Source organism: Mya arenaria, chromosome 9, assembly GCF_026914265.1.
Source record: "Mya arenaria isolate MELC-2E11 chromosome 9, ASM2691426v1".
Lineage (NCBI taxonomy): Eukaryota > Metazoa > Mollusca > Bivalvia > Myida > Myidae > Mya > Mya arenaria.
Window position 1 is genome coordinate 24,651,061 of NC_069130.1, and position 20,340 is coordinate 24,671,400.

General features: G+C 35.6%; 1 long non-coding RNA gene across 2 annotated transcripts; it reads right to left on the minus strand.

Moving 5' to 3' along the window:
• Positions 1-1,689: 1,689 nt before the first annotated feature.
• LOC128245655 (uncharacterized) lies at positions 1,690-19,463 on the minus strand. 2 transcript variants are annotated; one of them, XR_008263206.1, is made up of 10 exons: positions 19,306-19,463; positions 18,697-18,772; positions 17,394-17,454; positions 16,764-16,857; positions 11,819-11,905; positions 10,920-11,063; positions 6,894-7,004; positions 5,801-5,878; positions 4,698-4,800; positions 1,690-3,809 (listed from the first exon to the last, which is right to left on the minus strand). It is a non-coding gene; the product is annotated as an uncharacterized LOC128245655 (long non-coding RNA). The 2 variants fall into 2 exon arrangements; XR_008263207.1 differs by lacking the exon at positions 19,306-19,463 and adding an exon at positions 19,029-19,144.
• Between the last annotated feature and the right edge of the window lie 877 nt (positions 19,464-20,340).

The following is a 20,340-nucleotide window of genomic DNA, read 5'->3' on the forward strand; positions in this document are numbered from 1 at the left end:
GGGCGGATGTGGAAAGATTAAGCCCATGAGTTTCACGTACCCCTTCTTAAGTCAATTCCTGGATCTGCCACTGATATCTGTAATCAGATTTGTTGTTTCATAATGTTATAGTTCCTTTAAACAGTTTAAACCTTTTATGGCATCAAAATAAACAGACGCATGTTCAGTAAAACATACTCTGTATACAACGTTCTCGTACTCCAGAGCGATGATGCTATGCATTATATTTATCACCATCTGACTGCCAAAACTTTTCCGTTTAAAGAGACTCTCTCATGTTTTGGCACCAAACATATTTTTCCTCGTAATGCATCTGAAAACACTTACATGTATATTTATTTTACTCCTTGGTACTGAAATTGCAGAAATAATAGTAACCAGGTTGATTTTCTTTTATACTTAAATTGCATTTTACAGTAAAGTATTAAAAATTAATCTTGTTCAAGTTGGGAGCAAGCACATGGGGGGTGCAGATAACACATAGAATAAAAAACGGATCGCTTATCCACTCGCCCACAGGGACTCATACTAAGGTGTTGAATATTTTAACCTTAATGGAAGTTATTGATTTATCACGTGATTATGTCAATCAACTGATTGTGCAACAGCCTTTTGTTGAATCGGGTTAGTAACGCATTTCAAAATTTTGGACTTCAAAGACTATATTTTAGCACATATCAACATTTATTGAAGGGTTTCAGCCATCAATAGCTTGGCTTTAACACTTCGTTTGATTCGCCATACTTTATTTCGTAATAACAATCTATAAAATCCAAGTAAAAGATGCAATTTGAAAACATTCGCTTATATTCACTCAAAAACTCATGTTCGAAAGATTTAAAAAAAGTATGTCATAATCATATCCTCTTTAGCGGCTGAGTTTCTTAATATTTAAATCTCTTATAAATTTGCCAAATAAAATTCAACGTGGGTAAACAATTATAACAAATAACGTATTTTTTGTATTGCAACATATTTATAAAAAGATAAAGTCAATTGAATCAAATGAACATTTTTAATGTACTTTCTTTCTCACGGAAAGTGGACATTTCATCTTACTCCAACAAGTGTGGGGTATGGTTGATTCTCTTCGTGACTGAAATCAACTTTTTAAACACTTGGTGCATTTCAAATCTAGTCCATATAAACAGCCCCTTCAGATTCTTTGACGATTGCATTTCCATGGGAGATCACTGCGTATGATAAACATATAGTGTTGTTTAGCCACACTGTGGTTTCAATTATGTCAGGGGCGTAGCTACCCCTCTATTCATGTGAATTCATAAATGTGCTGGGGGGTTCAGGGGCGTGCCCCCTCAGAAAATTTTGAAAACCATGGTGCAATCTAGTGCATTCTGGGCGTTCCGATGTGCATTATTTAGTACTGGAAAATAACCTATTTTAGATTCATGTAGTCAAGTTCGCATACTGCAACTTTGGTTGATTTTTTTGTCAGAATCATGTGGATTCAGCCGCGTATTCACGTATAGGCGGCTACACACCTGTATGATGTGCATATGAATGTATAATTTGGTTTAAATGATGCATCCTTAATGTAACACCTCCTTGCTGCTACACCAATAGAAACTTCATGGGATGTTAATAGTAAAAGAACTAGCACTGACGTTCCCATTTTTGTCCGAGTCATTTAAATAACAGATAACAAATTACAAGGTAAACAAATTTGTTTTGACTTCTTTAATGAATTATATAAAAACATTGTACAAAGATATCATGACACTTTTAAACAATAAGTATGGTTGTCAATTAAACAGTATGCTAGCTTTAAAGATTTAGGCAAACCATTGGAATTTTACAGCGGTCTTAAAAGGTGTATTTAAAGCTGCAATCTCACCGATTGATCGTTTTGACCGGTACTCTTTTATTGTTTGTCTATGAATGGAGTATTTTTTGCAGAAATGTCTAGACCCAATTTTAAGTGATATAAGACTGCTGAAAAAAGATCAGATTGCAGTTCATCATATTTATGTTAAAAAAATGATGTTTTATGACTAAAAGCATTACGAAAACTGACTAAAAGCATTACGAACAATTTAATGTAAATAAACTTTTCGGCAGTTTTACCAAACATTTTTGATTGGTTCTATTGTGAATTATCTAATATGACTGAATTAAAGGAATGATAACCAAATCAGCCGATTTTGAGACAATTTTTTGTCTAAACTGACAATCTGTAAGAGTGCAGCTTTAAGTGTTGATCTAAAGCTTCATATACACATTGTTATATTGTCAATAACTGTTTAAAAGGTCTCATGTACTAAATAAGATAATAATTTTCATAATATCTAAAATTGATTAAAATAAATAAAGTACCATTATACCTATTTCTTAATAGTGCCGTTTCTCATCTGACAATACCATTCAAAGCCATCATTTCAACTATGAATTTATTTTTAACTTTCAACTTTTCTATAGCATATGCAACAAAATATACCAAAAATACAAGCCATGAACAATATGATTGTTCAACTTGCATTATCTTTGACCTTTTGATATGATCATTTTCCAGTTTTGTCTATTTGTAAGTTGTGCCCTGAAGAATAAAGTATGACTGTATGAATCAAAAACAAGCAATAAAAACACTAAAAATATACCCCAATCCCTGTAATTTCTAATACAGTAGTAAAATCAAGCAATTAAACATTTAGAGCTGCACTCTCACAGATATACTGTTTCCACAACTTTTTTTGTCTTGGAATGATTAAGTTTTTGCGTAATTATCTGCAAACCAATGATAAAAGATTGCTGACAAAAGATCAGATCGCAGATTTCATATTTCCGTTCGAAAATTAATGTTACTAACGGTTTAAGAAAAGTGCATAAAAAACATCAATGTTTTAACTTATATAGAAAAATCTGGGATTTAATTTTTCGCAAAAATTGGATGGTTCCAATCCAAGACATAAAATGAAAAAGGTTGTCAAAACATCTAAAGTGTGAGAGTGCAGCTTTAACGTTTGAAAGTAACTCTGTTTGCCTCGTGCCCCTGAACAGGGTTTAATTATATTATATGCCCAGTGGGCTTGTCCCTGTATATTTGATTGTATGATTGCAGTAATGGATACTGGTCTAATTATCTTCTGACAATTTTTCACCAATTTTAAAGAATGAGAAAACACATATTAAGCTCATATGACGCTGTACAATTTAATCTCAGTCATTAGGTTGAGAAAAATTCCCTAAAAATATTAATTGTGGAGACATATCTTATTTAAATACATACAGGAAATGGCGACATCAATTACCCTTTAGTATGAAAAAGGCAGTTTCCTGATATTTAAATAACGGTTTTTTTATTTAAGCATCTCAATTCATAGTATGTAACAAGTTTCAAAGGAAACCAAATCATTGTAACGATTGTTTTCAAAATAGATTCACACTCTTGATAAACTTCTTTTCCTAGTTTCAACTTTTGAGACTTTTTGATGAGCCTGCACCTTACCCCTCTTATGCAGTGGCTTCAAGCAATAAAGCTACCAGCTCAAGTTGCACAGCTGGTGAACAAGACTGCTGATAGTCGGCAAACTGCACACTTTATGCCATGATAAATCACGTCCATCGACTTCCAGAATGAAGAAATGACGCAGCACAGAATTGATTTCAATTGGACCTCTCTGTACTTTCATCAACTTGTTGAAGTCAAAGACTATGTCTTAGTGTGCAGTGCGGGATCTTGAGAAGCTTTCTGCTCGTCTGATGAAGTAAGTTTGGCAGAGTGTGACACTCCTATCTACTCATATGGCTAGACACCTGTGATCTATGTCTTCTTGTGTGTGCCCAACCATCACCTGAAGAGAATTTAGAGGAAGTTAGTGCTTGCTAACAAGTCAATGTGACAAAACAAGGTCTTTCATTTATGCCACCAAGAACTAGTATTCCAAGTTTCATAACTCGTATGTTAACTCAAAGCAATTGAGCAGAAACTGTTTGGTAATTCATTTTAAGTCACTGCTTCCACTTATACTGCAAGTAATATTGAACGTGAACCGACTGACCCAAATGCAATTCTAAATAATTTTTATGTGCAGAAACCTTAATCCTATTGACACAAAAGTAATCCAATTGTATGTCTTCACAAAACATTCTACAACAATATTTGTCAATTTAACTCAAAGATTGATTATTGTTTTTTAGTCAGACAAACACAGAGATGGCCCTATATCGCTCACTTGATTTGAGAAAGGATTCTAACTTAGTTATTGTTTGGACACTTACTGAACACTTTTGGTCTGACTTTATAATGCAGCTGGTGAAAATATTAAAAGTCCCTTAATAATGGGCTTACAAAAACATGAAAAAAATGTATTTGTTTAAAAATTACAAAGGGCCATAACTCTTACAATATTTAAGTTTGTATTGAGCAGAATAAAAGGCTTTGCCTAAAATACAACCTTAAAACTATATTTACAAGTAAAACAAAAAAATCTACAAATATGTTTTTAGTATCTGGTTTTTGAGAGTGAATGATCAGAAGAAAACATCACACATTCACAATCATATTAAATAATTTAGTTTTTTTTAAATTATATTATATTTCAAAAACACTGCAAAAGACAAGACACTTACGTTTCAATTTCTTGATTTAACACAGTGATGATTATCAATTCTTATGAAGGGAGATGGGTCTTACACTCTAACCAGTGCAACTTGCATGTTCTTAGTTGCTCAGTTATTACCTTTCTTAAAATTCTCCTCTTGATCTGAGCCACGCCAAAATGATGGGAGATACTTTTGTTTTTCCATCAGAATGTATAGCACCTCTGTGTTTCTGTTTGTCTCCTGAAATAGTAAAAGTTTATTAATAATAATAACAATAATAATAATCAGTGACTTTTATTGAAATTATTTTCACCGATTGTGCCTTGCACATTTGGGAACAAAGTTGACTTCTGAGGAGAAGATTTTTCCATATAGACATATAGCAAAAAATAGCTCCGCACCCTGGAGCAATGTTTTTTATGAATCAATATCCAGTGAAGAAAATTCATACAGGGTATTGCAACATATTTTGCTTCAAATGAAGACTTTTAACAAAAATAACTTAACTAGCTCTTCATCATATTAAATAAATATTAACACAGTCTATGCCGCACACGGACCCCCGCATTTGATCTTTTACCAAAGTTTGATTGAGAGTTTAGTTTCACATCGACAAGTCTTTACAGGTCTATTAAAGCTGCACTCTCACAGATTGAACATTTTGAAAAAGGTTATATTTTTTATCTTGGAATGAACCAATGTATGCGAAAATGATGACAAAAAAATGTCTTTAAATTCCCGTCAAACATGTCCGAACCAAATTCAAACTATGGATAATCACTGTCATTCACGATGAAATTCAGCACTTCTTGCCCAGTATATATACCCTTACTTTAAGCAGAAGGCAAATTAAAACAAACACATTTGTCCGAAATTTAATCAAACTTTAAATGGTAGTAGGATTGTCATTTGTTCACGTAATTTTCAAGAATCAGGAAGTGGGGAACATTATAAAGCCATTTAACGATACAAACAAGACGATTTTCTATTGAATGTACAATAGTAGTACCGGGGTAATATGCAAAAAGTTATTATCTCAAGAAAAGGACATCAAGACCAGTTCATTTACCAGTAGCATCAGACAGTCAATAATGGTTCTGAGTTTAAAGAGCATAATTTCCATTTTATTGTTAGTTTAATCATTATATATTTAACACCAGTTGTGAAGAAGGAGTTATCATTATATAAGATTATATTATCTGGCAGTGGTTGAAAATGTAAAGTGAGACCAGTTTTTTACCTGTTATTGAACAAACTGTTATGTTGGCAGGACTGTCCTCCTCAGCAATGCAAAGAACAGCAATGACTGGCTGGCACTCTGTAAAATGGCGATTAAAACATTTTGTCCAATTAAAACTGTCCCTTTCTAAACAATCCATCAGCAATATATATAAATGAGCTGCGCCATGTGGAAATGTATCTTGGGAAGTTTCCATTCCATGTAATGATGTCATAAAGATGAGCAGAAGACATTACTTACTATGCAGTAAAAGTTCTTACTTTAACAGTAAAGATATCTTTTTCTGAGAAAATTTATCAAAGTGAGCTCTTTTATGTCATGTTTCTAAGTCTTGTACACATCTATGTTACATATATAAATAATAAACAGGAATAAAATGAGGAGTTGTGTACACACTTATTCCTCCTTATGTACTGTGTAACTCAAGAAAAACAATCCATAATTCTAGTAAATCTCTAGAATTCCCTTACTTTTCTCGCTGTACAAAAATGAATGAGGAGTTGCAAACAAGCAGGGCCATAAAACTTTTGCTATTTAAACTGTACCGCAACAGCAATTTAAAGACAGTGATACTCATTGATGGAATAGGCACTTAGACAGCTACATTTTCTGAGAAATGGAGATCAGACTAAATTCTCCAGAGATAATTTATAGATTTATTTGAAATAAAAAACATGTTACAGTGTTTGTGGTAAACTTGTTACTTATCCCTGATTTAACACAATCATTACATTCAAAATGGTGATAAAATAAAAACAAATATACCATATTAAACACTGTTTACTATCACATCTGTACCCCCCCCTTCTAACATACTTAAGCGGCTGTTACCAAAGTAAAGAATGAAAGGTCCACAAGGCCAATTATAAACCATGAACCATGAGAATCCTGTTTACTAATTTGATTTTAAATCATCCAAAAGGCTTTCTACACATAATGGTTTCTTAATTTAAATCTAGTCTCCAAAGGTGTCACAGTTGTGATTTCATTGAAAGACTTGAGATACGTTATTTAAAAAAATGACGAAAGGAAAGCTTAAACGCAGAAGTCTGGCCGGGTATATGAGCCTGGAAATAAATACGCAAAAGCTCACCATGCTGCTAAGGAGTCTTATATAATTCCCGGCCCCAGTTCAGCTGGAGATGTTGATTCCACACGGCTGGAAAACCGGCCCGGTGCACCCAAGCTTCACCATCGGCAGTATCTGCAAGAGGAGGGTGTAAATCTGGGAAAACGCATTATCCGTCATAAGTAGTGAACATGTATGTGGCTTATAGAACATCTGATATTAAGTTTAATGAAGGAGACAAAGTTCGGTCTGGGATCTAAACCTGGATTTTGATGCTTAAATTGTAAGGGCCGAATTCAGAACATCCACTCTCACTCACACTCCAACCACATTCCCGTAAGGGACACTCAAATGATCACTTGAGTGGAATATGGGGAGTGACACTCAAGTGATCTGTTCGTATTCACATGCCTCGCTAACACTCCACTTCATCAAGTGAGCAATACAGTATATAATTATACACGTATGTTTACATGATCATATCGGATTATCTGTTTGACTATGGTGATGTTTACATTATACATTGTAAACATATGTTTATTTGAGATTTGAGTACCTTATTGTTAGTTATGGCAACAAACAAATGCTACAAGTGTTATTCTGAAACTGAAATTTACATTTTAAAACAATTGGTTAATAAAAATAAATGTTTTGGGTTGTAAATAACTGTTGCAAAATACGTTTAAATGCATGTTTTTTTGTTGTCGTTGTTGTTGCTGTTTTAAATATGTAGCCGTTTTCCATTGTATCACGTAATTTAAATATGTATTCATATATAATCTTGCTTTTGTATTCTACATAAAGCGGTCTTGGGCGTTTGAAAATAATATATGGAAGTTGAAAAAATGGAAGTTGAAAAAATAGCAGATGGATAGAATTAGCGAATGAATCTACTTCTTATGGGGAAATAACACCTCGGAGTGAAAAACAACTCAAGAAATGTAGGGGAAAATGGATGAAGATGACGATAATAATAATAATAATAATAATAATATAATAATAATAATAACAAGAGATGTTTGTCAAACACTATGCCCCCCCTGAGCGCCATGTTGTCAGGATTATATGGACAATTGAATGAAATATGCATGGACCGAAATGACAGCTGATTTGTCGCTAACATTGTATGCCGTTGAGGCAGTTTTAAGATTATGACCATTCAAAGTTTGAGGATAGAGTGTGTTATGACCATGACCTTTGACTCTATGACCTCAAAATCCATAGTAGTCATCAGCTGGTCACCAAAAATCTAAATGTTAAGTTTGAGGGCCATGGGTGCAGGCATTGACAAGTTATCACACAGACAAGCATTTTTCATTCAATATCACTGTAACCTTGACCTTTGATCCAATGACCCCTTAAATCATAAGGGGTCATCTACAGGTCAGACACAACTCCAAGTCAAGTTTGAGGGCCATGGGTGCAGGCATTGTCCAATTATCATTTGAAACATTTTCGCATTCAAGGTCACTGTGAACCTGACCTTTGACCAAATGACTCCTAAAATCAATAAGGGTCATCTCCTGGTCAGGCCCAACTTACATGTCAAGTTTGATGATCATAGATTCAGGCATTGTTGAGATATCACTGGGAGAAGATTTGTTAACTTTTTTGCGTTAGAGGTTACTGTGACCTTGACCTTGGCCTAATGACCCCCAAAGTCAAGAGGGGTCATCTACTGGTCAGGCCCAACCTTCATGTCAAGTTTGATGACTATAGGTCCAGGAATTGTCGAGTTTGCTTTCAAGGTCACTTTGACCTTGACCTCTGACCCCTTAAATCAATAGGGGTCATCTTCTGGTCAGGCCCAACCTCCAAGTCAAGTTTGAAGGCCATGGGCGCAGGCATTGTTGAGTTATCACTCGGGTAACCTTTTATCGTTCAAAGTCACTGTTACCTTGACTTTTGGCCCAATGACCCCTAAAATCTATAGGGGCCATCTACTGGTCAGGCCCAACCTCCAATTCAAGTTTGATGGCCGTGGGTGCAGGCATTGTTGAGTTATCACTCAGACAACCTTTTACCATTCAAGGTCACTGTGACCTTGACCTTTGGCCCGATGACCCCCCAAAACAATAGGGGTCATCTACTGGACAGGCCCAACCGGCAAGTCAAGTTTGAGGGCCATAGGTGCAGGCATTTTCGAGTAATGACACGGACAACCTTTTACCATTTAAGGTCACTGTGACCTTGACCTTTGGCCCGATGACCCCCAAAAACAATAGAGGTCATCTACTGGTCGGGCCCAACCTCCAAGTCAATTATGAGGGCCATGGGTGCAGGCATTGTTGAGTTATCACTCGGAAAACCTTTTACCATTCAATGTCACTATGACCTTGATCTTTGACCCGATGAGCCCCAAAAACAATAGGGGTCAGCTACTGGTCAGGCCCAACCACCAAGTCAAGAATGAGGGCCAAGGGTGCAGGCATTGTCGAGTTATCACTCGGACATCCTTTTACCATTCAAGGTCACTTTGACCTTGACCTTTGGCCCGATGACCCCCCAAAACAATAGGGGTCATCTAATGGTCAGGCCCAAATTCCATATCAAGTTTGATGACCATAGGTCTAGGCATTGTTGAGTTATCACTCGGACAAGCTTTAAACTTATTTTACCATTAAAGGTCACTCTGACCAACCTTCATGTCAAGTTTGATGACCATACGTCCAAGAATTGTTGAGTTATCACTCGGACAAGCTTTGGTCTACCGACGGACCGACATACCGACATGCCTGTGCAAAGCAATATACCCCTCTTCTTTGAAGGGGGGCATAATAATGATGATGTTGATGATGATATGGTGATGGTGGTGTTGGTGTTGGTGGTGGTGCTGCTGCTGCTGGTGGTGGTGCTGCTGCTGATGATGATGATGATGATGATGAAAATGATAATAATAATAATAATAATAATAATAATAATAATAGTAGTAATAATAATCCAGCTGAATGTAGGCTGGAAAATACATATCAATTCCCTTACCACGTTATGAAATGGCCTAGCGGCGTCAAGTTAGCGGCCTGGCGGCCTAGCCGCTTCATGTGACTAGCGGCCTAAAATTGTTTCCTATTCCAAAGCATTTTATATGCGTTCTTTTCTAAAACAATGATAAATTAAATGTCCTTTTCATAAATCAACATCCTTTATCAAATATCAGCATTTCCCCCTTTTCCTGGGCTGCTGGATTGAGTTTTGGGGATTTTTAGGCCACTAGGCCACCAGGCCACCAAGTTCACGCCGCAAGACCGCTCAAGCGTGATGTATTTTGCATAGGAAAACAATTATTTTAGCATTGTTTTAGAAGAAAACTCATATAAAAATGCTCTGAAGTAGAAAACAATTTAAGGCCGCTAATGTACGACTAAAAACATTGATTTATCATATTTCCCATTTAAACCATTGAACCTTGAAATAGATAACAAATTTAGGCCGCTAGTCCGCCAACCTCACGCCGCTAGGCCGCTAACTCCATGCCGCTAGGATGCTAATTTCACGTACCTTTAGCTGCCTGACTTTGCAGCCATTGATGAATTGCAAACATCAACATTGCTGGGGGTTCAAGATCATTGCGAAACAAAACAAATATATGATAGGCGCATCCTTTTGAATTTGTTTTGTTTATAGATGGCCACGTTATTGAATGAACATGTACTTCAATGGATTATCCCGGTCTCTTAAATATTGTCTGGGAACGAGCATGTCCCTTATTTGTTCCAAATATTTGATATATTTCATCTTTTTTACTTGCCATGTACTTTTTTCACATACACTCATTCAATTCCTATTCACAACCAATCCTCGAGGGCGGTTCAAGTGGCCTAGCCGAGCACTCACAAATGTCCCACTCACGCAAAACACTTGAGTCTCACTCACACCTGTGAATACGGATATACCTTTTCACTCGAAAATATCTCGACCGTTATGTGATTACAGAGGATTAACTCATTGAGTGTGAGTGATTGTTCTGAATTCGGCCCTATGTTTTGTTCAAATGAAGTATAAACTTACAGTGAGTACAGAGATATCTTGAAGTCCAGATTTATCGCTTACCTGAAGTTCGTAGGGCTACAATTGAGAGCTTTTCTGTAAATTGCAGGAACTGTCCCCATGAGCCTATTGTCTATTAGGGGAATGGTGGCTTAGGTGATAGGTGGTACCACTCTGCATTTCTTATCCACACAAAACACAGTGTATCTGAAAATGACAGAGAATGGCCATGCACTTATGAAAGCTATGCTAGAAATACGCCGTTATGAGTGTATCAGATGACATTTCCACAAAGAAATTGTGAGGCCTCCAATACAGCAGTACTGACATCAATGACGAAAACATATATATCTGTCATGAAGCTATGCTGGTTCTGTCAAAACCACTGCAACTGGGCAATTCACTAGAAACATCTTTTCAGAAAAAAGAAACAACCAATACTGGGTAGCCTTTGTCACCCAGTGAACACCCAGAGCATCTAGTTACTTTGAGCATCTATTTACTTAGAAGTAGCCACATTAAGATCTCAAATTAACAAAAAAGTGTATCCGTAAGCTTTCAAAGACTGAACGATGTGCAACTTTGAGGGGGGCTGCGAACAAATATTGTCAAGGGCAGAAATCTCGCAAAAGTTTGAAAAAGATTATGTAAAGCTCTAGCTTGATGATTTTTGCCCAATTTCGAATTGTTACTCAGTAACACGGCGGCGTAAATTTAATCTAACATCAATATAGTTACACAGGAAAATAAGAAATAGCTTTAAACTCTCTAACATTCATGGCAGAGTGTCTGATGACGGTCCAGTATGCCAACCAGGACGGAGAATATGTGAAGCATGCACATACACACCTTTACAGCCCAACATTTGGTTATGGTTTCACAGTTATTCATTAACACAAACTCACAATCAATCAATCAATCAATCAATCAATCAATCAATCAATCAATCAATGCACACCCACCTGGAAAGGTACGACATCCTTTGGAAGAGATGAATATTGCAGTCTGGTAGACGGTTGCTGACTTAACTTTATTGTCCCAAGCAGCAACTGCAATTAGATAAACATGTTGATGTTCGCACTAAAACAAAGCTTAGTATTGAGTAAAATTAAACATGCAGCCTGTTGGCTGGGGTAACATATCTAAATCCCCAAATGGATGATCTGATCCCAGCTAGCAGATCAGCGAAACACGAATTGTATTGCGTGTCCAGGGGGGGTGGGTCCCAAGGATATCTTGACGCAACTTACCATAGCCCCCTTGAGTTTTTGTTCACAAAGCCGGCACACACAGTTCATTCTCAGTTTGCATGTTGTGTACTGAAAAGTTCCAGCTTTCTATGACACTCGCAATAAACCTATCCATAAATTAAAACAAATTAACAAATAACTACCAGGTAATTATGGAAATATAAATGTCATTTTTTACTTGATTGATAAATACAACTTATATTGCAGTCAAACTGTATTGCAGTCAAACTGGATAAAATATCAGAAAAATGTGTCCTGTTCCAAAAAGTGTGTTTTGAAGTTGCAGACAATAGTCCAAAGACCAAGAATTTAAGTGTTTAGACAGGGGCAGGCAAATCTTAAAAAAAATGTCAAAATTTTAAAATTTAAATAAAACTAAAATTGTACAAACCTTATATAAATCATGTGTACACTTGAAAATACATACAAGGATACAATGTACACATAATCAAACGCTACCTGAGAGAATCATTTTTTTTCAAGAACTACTTGAAGGGGTACTGTGACCCGCAAGCATTTCGTTGTGGGCGGACACCTTTAAACCTCTTTTCCGCACATTAATTAAACACATCTTATGTTTTGTCAGTGCCGGTTTTGATGACCAGTATAAATCTAAAAGCAGTTTTTCTGCCAATATTTACCCAAATGATTTGGAATGCTTAACAAGAAAGTGCAGTGTACACAATCAAATAAAGTATTTAGTGTTCCAGAAATAATGAGCAATCTGAAATCTGACCCCTTACATTCCTTAAATATTCACAAAGAGTTAAGTTCAAATTTAAGCAACAAAAATCACATTCAAGCAGAATAATTTCAAGCAAAAATGATCAAGAAAATAGAAACCAACTGAATTGAATTTTCAAATGTTCCATCCATGATTGTTTATCTTTTTATGATTCAAATGGTAAAAAAATGGTGCAAATGTGAGAAGCTCTGAAGAAGAAAAATGATATTTTAATAGAAATAGTGATGAAATCACTGACATTATGTTTATTTAGCATCTAAAGCAACAGACCAACCAGACCTACCAGTATGCTAATCTATATTTAACTGCTAAATTTTAAAAACCCTAAACATACAGATAAGATCTGTGGCGCAGTTGTTTACATTGTGTGATTTAAATGCATATATTTTTGTTGGTGATTAGTTTAAATCCAAGATTTGTTTTCAGAAGATCAGCAATAATGTTTTTTCTTTGTCTCAATGAAAAATGTAATGTTCAAGTTCATAAGCGCTGTTTTATCTGAGAATTTCCCTTGGTGTGAACCGCTTACTGTGTCCAAGTTATCCAAGCTGGATCTAAGACATTACTACAATATGGGCAATTTGCTCTGCCATTTTTATAGATAATTGTGTATTCCAAAGGTATTCTTTTGGTACATTGAACTCACAACAATATTTGAACTCCTGACGTCCAGCACCGCTGTCAGATTATCTAATCCAACCACTATGCCATTGCATGCTCTTTACTGAACGAAAGATAAATGAATACTCACAATTTTGAACAGTATTTTTTTGGTCACAGATAGCAACCTTTTAACCCCACTTAAACCTGTCTTCCCTATTTGGCAAACAGAGAATTTTTAGAAAATTTGTTATCTGATGATCCTGTAAATTTTGTGTGGATAGACTAAATACTGTTCGAATTTAGCAAATCAAAACTAACATTTTGGGTTTATTCAGTGTAGACCCTAAAATATCAATTTTGATTTATAAGTATGTAGGTTTGTTCAAAATCTCAGTACAGTTTACTTTACTTGTTAAGTTATCCAATTTCTGTAAATAAATGTTACTAAACTTGACTATAAAATACTGTAGGGGGGCGTGTCGTAAAGTTAAGAAAAAATCCAAATAATGCAACAGTCAATTGCAGCATGGGCCCCCAAGGTCCTGCTAATAGCGGGGACTTTGACTTTCGGTCCAGCCAATCCCAGGTAAAATTCCCGCTCTGCACAGACAAACAGCTGGTAAAAGCCCTGTCAAATGAATTATGGTCATTTCGTAACCGCTCATTGTTGGTCATTTCGTAACCATTGTGTTAGTCAATTCATAACCGTTAAGAAATCGAATGGTCATATCTTAACCGTTGACTCCTATAATTATGAGGAATTAATTTAATACCATTTGAATTTACAACATAAGTTTACTGTAAGTATAAAACATAAAAATAACAACATAAACAAAGTTAAATCTAGTAGTTGTATTCCTTCTTTATTTCTAATAGTGTAGTGCGATTTGCCAATAAACTCTGAAACTATGACAAATAGAAACATTCACACTAGCTATTTTTTTATGTTGCGAAGGAAATATTATAAGTAGGCTGAATATTAAATGTAATAATTTTTTAATTCATAGATGTTCTTAGCCATTGAGAGGAATTGTGACCTTAAGCCAATATTTTTTTAAATATATAGACCATATAACTTTAGAATTTCATTTTTTTTAAATTGAATAGAAGTATTGTAAAATGTAGTGAGTTTGCCGAATGAGAGTATGCGCTTTTTATATGCTTATGGTACATTATTAAAAATGTGCCGATATGTTTAATTTTGTATCTTGTTATTGGAAATTAATACATTGGAAACTCACTAAACCGGACAAGGTCCGGACTGGGCAAAATTTCCGGTTTAGTGAGGATTCCGGTTTAGTGCGGATTTGATGTACGGAGTAAGTTTACTCAATATATTAACTGAGTTAACCTTTAAAGGCTTTTGTCCTCTAGGGACAGTTCAATTCTCCGACATTTAGATGGAGGTTGAGACATGATTAAAGCACTTGCAAAAGTGATAAGCATAATTAAACATTTCTGCGTTTTTAAAACCATCTTTTTTCCAAGTCTTGAAATAAAACAACTCGCGTAATTTAATGCTGTTTAGTATGTTTGATAGTTTAATTAAAGCACCGCTCTAATTTGATTCAATCATAGAAGTCTTTAGATAAAACAACCCTTCAAAATGATCACTAAAAAACCGTTTCTAGTTCTTTATTTTCTGCAACAAACAAATAAATGTTTTAATCAATTTTCTTTTCACAAGTTTGATTATCGTTTGATTATCACGCGACAGTCAATCCACAGCGCAATCATCATTATCGATTATCGTGTTAACACAACATCACAGGTGTAATATTTAACGACGTACCGGCTGTCAAAACAAAGTGACACGTGATTCGCGAATTCCTAATACACAGAATTATTTTGACATATTTGAACTAAACGTCCGGTTTTGTGAGGTAAAATTACGTTGACAACTAACAAATTTTCTCGATTTTTTGTCCGGTATCCGGAATTTCCGGTTTTGTAGGGATTTTTTTACATTGAAAATAGAAGGGGAAAACCGGGACTCGTGATAAAATTCCAGTATCCGGAGGATTCCGGTTTTGTGGAGATCCGGTTTAGTGAGTTTCCACTGTACCATAACTAATAATTTTAGGCTGTTTTTTGTCGGTTTCGGATATGAAGTATGCAGAATATGGATCAATTGAGAAAAGAACAGAACAAAATTGTGTTCGTTTTAAACAATTCAAACAAATATAGTCAATGAAATAGGTCAAGAATGATCATTTATGTAAACGTAATTTTACTCAAAAATACATCGCGATCAGTCTTAAATTATTGTTTATAAGTAAGCAAAATGTAAGAAAATAATTAAAATATTTTGGTAGTATAACAAATCATTTCTAATTTAGCATGATATATATATATATATCTAATAACTATTGAGTAACATAAATTATTGGCTTGTTACTAGTGAGAATTTGAGTAATGTCTCCCAATTGGTGTCTTGGTTGCTGTGCCATATACATCCAGGTTCGAACAATACACTTAACGAGGTGCTAAGTGTACTATTTATCACCTTGTTAAATGGTGGTTACCATATGAGCAATTGATTTCTAGACGGTTACGAATTGACTAACAAAATGGTTACGAAATAACCAAGATTCAGCAGTTACGAAATGGTAATGAAGGTTACGAAATGACCAGATCCCCGTCAAATGCCCCTGGGGACATCCTAGGTTAGGCCCATTCCCTGTTTTCAGCGCAAAAACAATAACACCGCATTCACTCAGCACTGCCGGTCCACCTGGAACGTAAAAACAGGGCCCATTTCCCCTGCTATCCCTGGTATAAACAAGACCTGCCTGGGGGCCATGGTTACAATTGACTGGTGCATAACTGTGGCAGAATAAGGGAAATATTTTATTGTTGCATTTATTATCAAATATGAGAATTTAAAACACATGCAAAAAGCCACAATACGAATTGGTGATAGTGTTCGTTCTGTTCTGCTATTCAAAGGTGATGAGAATGACTAATGACATGACATTGACAAACAAAATGTAAAGCATTTGTATCATTTCGTCTTTTATTTATTAAAATCTGAGATGTTAAGGGAGCAAATCCCTTTTTAGATTGGAACATACCAAATAATAATAAGCGACGATGTAGTGGTAAACCAAGTTTGCTAGAAATCAATCGAGTTTCTCCAAAATACAAGCAAAAATAACACCGGATGTTGATACTAGTGATTAAGTTTCGGATGAACAAAATCCGGATAAATCATTTGCTTTTCATCCAAAGGGTGGTCGATTTATACTACTGTACAAAAGTCATAAAAATAAACGAAAAAAACGTTGAATATGTATTTTAAACACTTACCAAGTTACCATTCTCTTTCCGTAAGAGATGAACGCCATAGGGATCTCATTGTGTTGCTGTAATTGTTTAAGTGGATGTGTTTCTTGTTCGTTAGCTGAAAATCATATGCACACTATTTAAAATGAAACATCATTCTGCATCATACATGTATGTGTAGTAAGTTTTGATACTTGTTTGCAATTATGTATGTTTGCTTAAAACAGCAAACAAAATGTGCGAATAGATGCACAATACAGACCAAAGACCAATACAAGTCAGCAGTTTCATTAGAAAATGAAATTATCTCAAAGCAGCACCAAAAATGGTATGAAAGAAATTCAATTAGGAAAGAAACAAACAGTATATCAATGAGCGTATACGATCAAGAATAGCTGATATTTGGTACCTCCATATCAATAGTTAATGGTGTAGCGCTAATCCAATCGGAGCACAATATTGAAATAAACACTGATCATGATGTCATAACAAGCAAATGTTAATATCAAAGACCTTAGAGAAAGTAACATACTGGCAATAAATTTATTTCAGGGAAACCTTGACAAAAGTCCGGTTTATTTTCAAAAGTCCGGTTTATTTTCAAACTTATTGCCTCCGGTAATACATAACATGGCAATACTAACATGGCAATACCTGCATTGCTGAAAATCAGTCCACAGCTGTTATGTCAAAAACCTGGTGGCATGGATGCATTCTGAAATACAAAAAAAGTTTGTAATTTGTGCTAATCTGACATATCCCATTTACACTGAAATCTAATTGTCCTATACTATAGTAACAAAACTTCTTTATGACCAAACATATTGCTTTTGAGCATTAGTACACTGGATGTACATGACTTTTTATTTTGTATGTCATGTTTCTTTGCCCCAATTTATGGAAATATTTTTTTACAGGTTCAAGCTTTTTAAGTCTGTTACGCTTGAGATTTATCGAGAAGCTGGGGTCTTATGCACCAGTCAATTGTAACCACGGCTCCCCCCAGGACTGGGGGTATACAGGGGATAGACGGGGAAATGGGCCGTGTGTTTACTTTTCAGGTGGCCCGCAGTGCCGGGTGAATGCGGTGGTTTTGTCTTCGCTTTAAATATAGCGGGGAATGGGCCTTACCTAGGGTCCCTGGGGTGCAGGGGCATTTGGCGGGGATTTAACCATCTGTTCGTCCCTACAGGGTGGGGATTTTAGCCGGGTTTGGCTGGACCAGATGTCAAAGTCCCCACTATTCCCCGGACCTGGGGGGGGGGGCGTGGTTACAATTGACTGGTGCATTATCGCATGCAGATTTGAGTGAATCGCAGAGGGTGTTTACAGTATTTACTGTCAACAACACAAACTTCTTTAGGCATCTCATTTAGACTTTTTTACTAATTAACAAGCAGAAATTTTGACACAATGGCAATTTTATAATAAACTTGACCATGAGATTGAGTGTCAGCAAACCAGTACAGTTTGACTTACCATTTGGGTGAAAACTTACTAAACGGCGATGTAAATTGAAATAATGGAGTTGCACCTAATTTTTTAAGGTGCAGGTCTAAGAAAAGGCATGACGGTCTAAATATACAGGTGCAGTTGTATATTAAAGATGTGCACCTACATCTTAAATAGAGGTGCAGTTGAAAATCGGCCTATATATATGTTTATTAAGATATCTTATTACAGTATATAGCCCATATAGAACATTAAAAAAAGTTTGTGTCAAGTACCTGTGGGTCACTCGGCACTATTTATTTACAATCTTTCACACAATCTGTGGATCAAAGCAAAACCATTCATCTTTACAGTCACAATAGCTCACAAAGCCATGGTGTTGGACCGTCCATTTATCTTTTCATTCATAATCTTGCACTCCGCCATGTTTTTTTCCCGCACCCTCCCCTTCCAACTTCTATTTAATAACATCTGTCACAAAAAAGCGGTGTTGCATTTCAGTTACCTGATAGTTGGACTGCAGTTGTTACCAGTCGAGCTATCTGATTGGGGCGATTCGGTCCCTTGGGTGATATCTTGGTCTGAGAATTATAAAAAAATGTGCTTGTGTACTCTATGATACATATAATAAACAAATAATCCACTTTTGGTCGTATATTTTTACATATTAAATATTTTAATATTACATACAATCTTTATCATTCACATGGTGTCGGACCGCAACCGTCCATTGATCTTTTCATGGCTCCGCCATGGTTTCATTGGCAGGAGGGGATACCCCTCCCGCCCAACTTCTTAATTTACACAAAATTGGTGTTGCATGGCACAAGAGTTCACCTGTCACACAATTCCTGTATATCTTTTTAGTTTCAATCTCTCAACCAGGGTGTTGGTAATTGAAATGTGTTCCCATCCATTGATCTCAGTCAAAACATCTCACTCATCCATTGTTGAGGTTCACAGACGGTACAACCCATCCATCTTTTCAGTGACAATATCACACTCAGCCATAGCGATTTCTGAACTGGTCAACCACATGTCATAAGTTTATGAAATTGATATATTCATTGTATGATTTACTGAAAAGTGTTTTTACAAAATAGTCATACTGTACCTGGCTGACGTGACAAGCTCTGCTATGTGTACCGGTATAATCCATGGTCGTAATTAAATCGATAATCCAACAGGAATTAATTCTTCGCAATTTCTATCAGATCAACAACTGTCAAACATCTAAATTGTATCGATATTGTAAAGCCTAAAATGACAACTACTAACTGTCAAGTGTGACCTTCGTATATAATGGTAAACAATGCGTATGAATATCTTTAATTAACAAGTGAAAACAAAGTATATATATCTCAGACAATCTATAGAAATATGTTTTATTTGTATTTTTGAGTTTACCAAAAGTATTCATAGTAATTGTTTATAAGCATATTTTGAATTATTTTAATAACTAGTGGGGCGCTATTTCGCCGCATCGCATAGTTTAATTTTTTTTTATCCGTGTCGTCACGCTCTGATGACGTTGGTGTCCGGCATGCACGCGCTCAATATAGTTTATAAACAGAAAAAAATACTGGTTCCATCACCTTTACGCCTTTTTTCAGGCTGATAGTATGTGCAACTTTTAAACGAAAGTATGTGTGACCGTAATAGGGCTATGCCGAGCTTCGCTCGGTTTAGAGCCCGTATTAAAACATAACAAAGAGTTAATGACCTGGAAATAAAAGTTTAAAGTTTTGAATAGGTACAATATCGACACAAGTAATCACAATATATATGCAAAAAGCTATGTTTCTTAATATATTCATACATCAAATAAGAAAAAGTAAGATGGATTAGGGCACTTTATACAGTAATTAAATCAACTAGTTTCCCGGCTGTAGGTCCATTCTACACGCACACGGTTACATATCACTGTCAAATGGTTAGTTCTTTCAAGAGTAAATATTAAGGATACACGTATACATTTTAAACAGCAAAAAGGAAAGTAACAGTATGTTTATGGGATTACAGCATGGAAAAGTGATGAGTAGTGGGTAAAAGTGTTGTATTTATTTCAGCTTACTAGAAAAATATTATAAATAGAACCGCATAGCGGAGGAACAAATAACTTTTGTTTAAATGAATCGTTTCTTCCTAT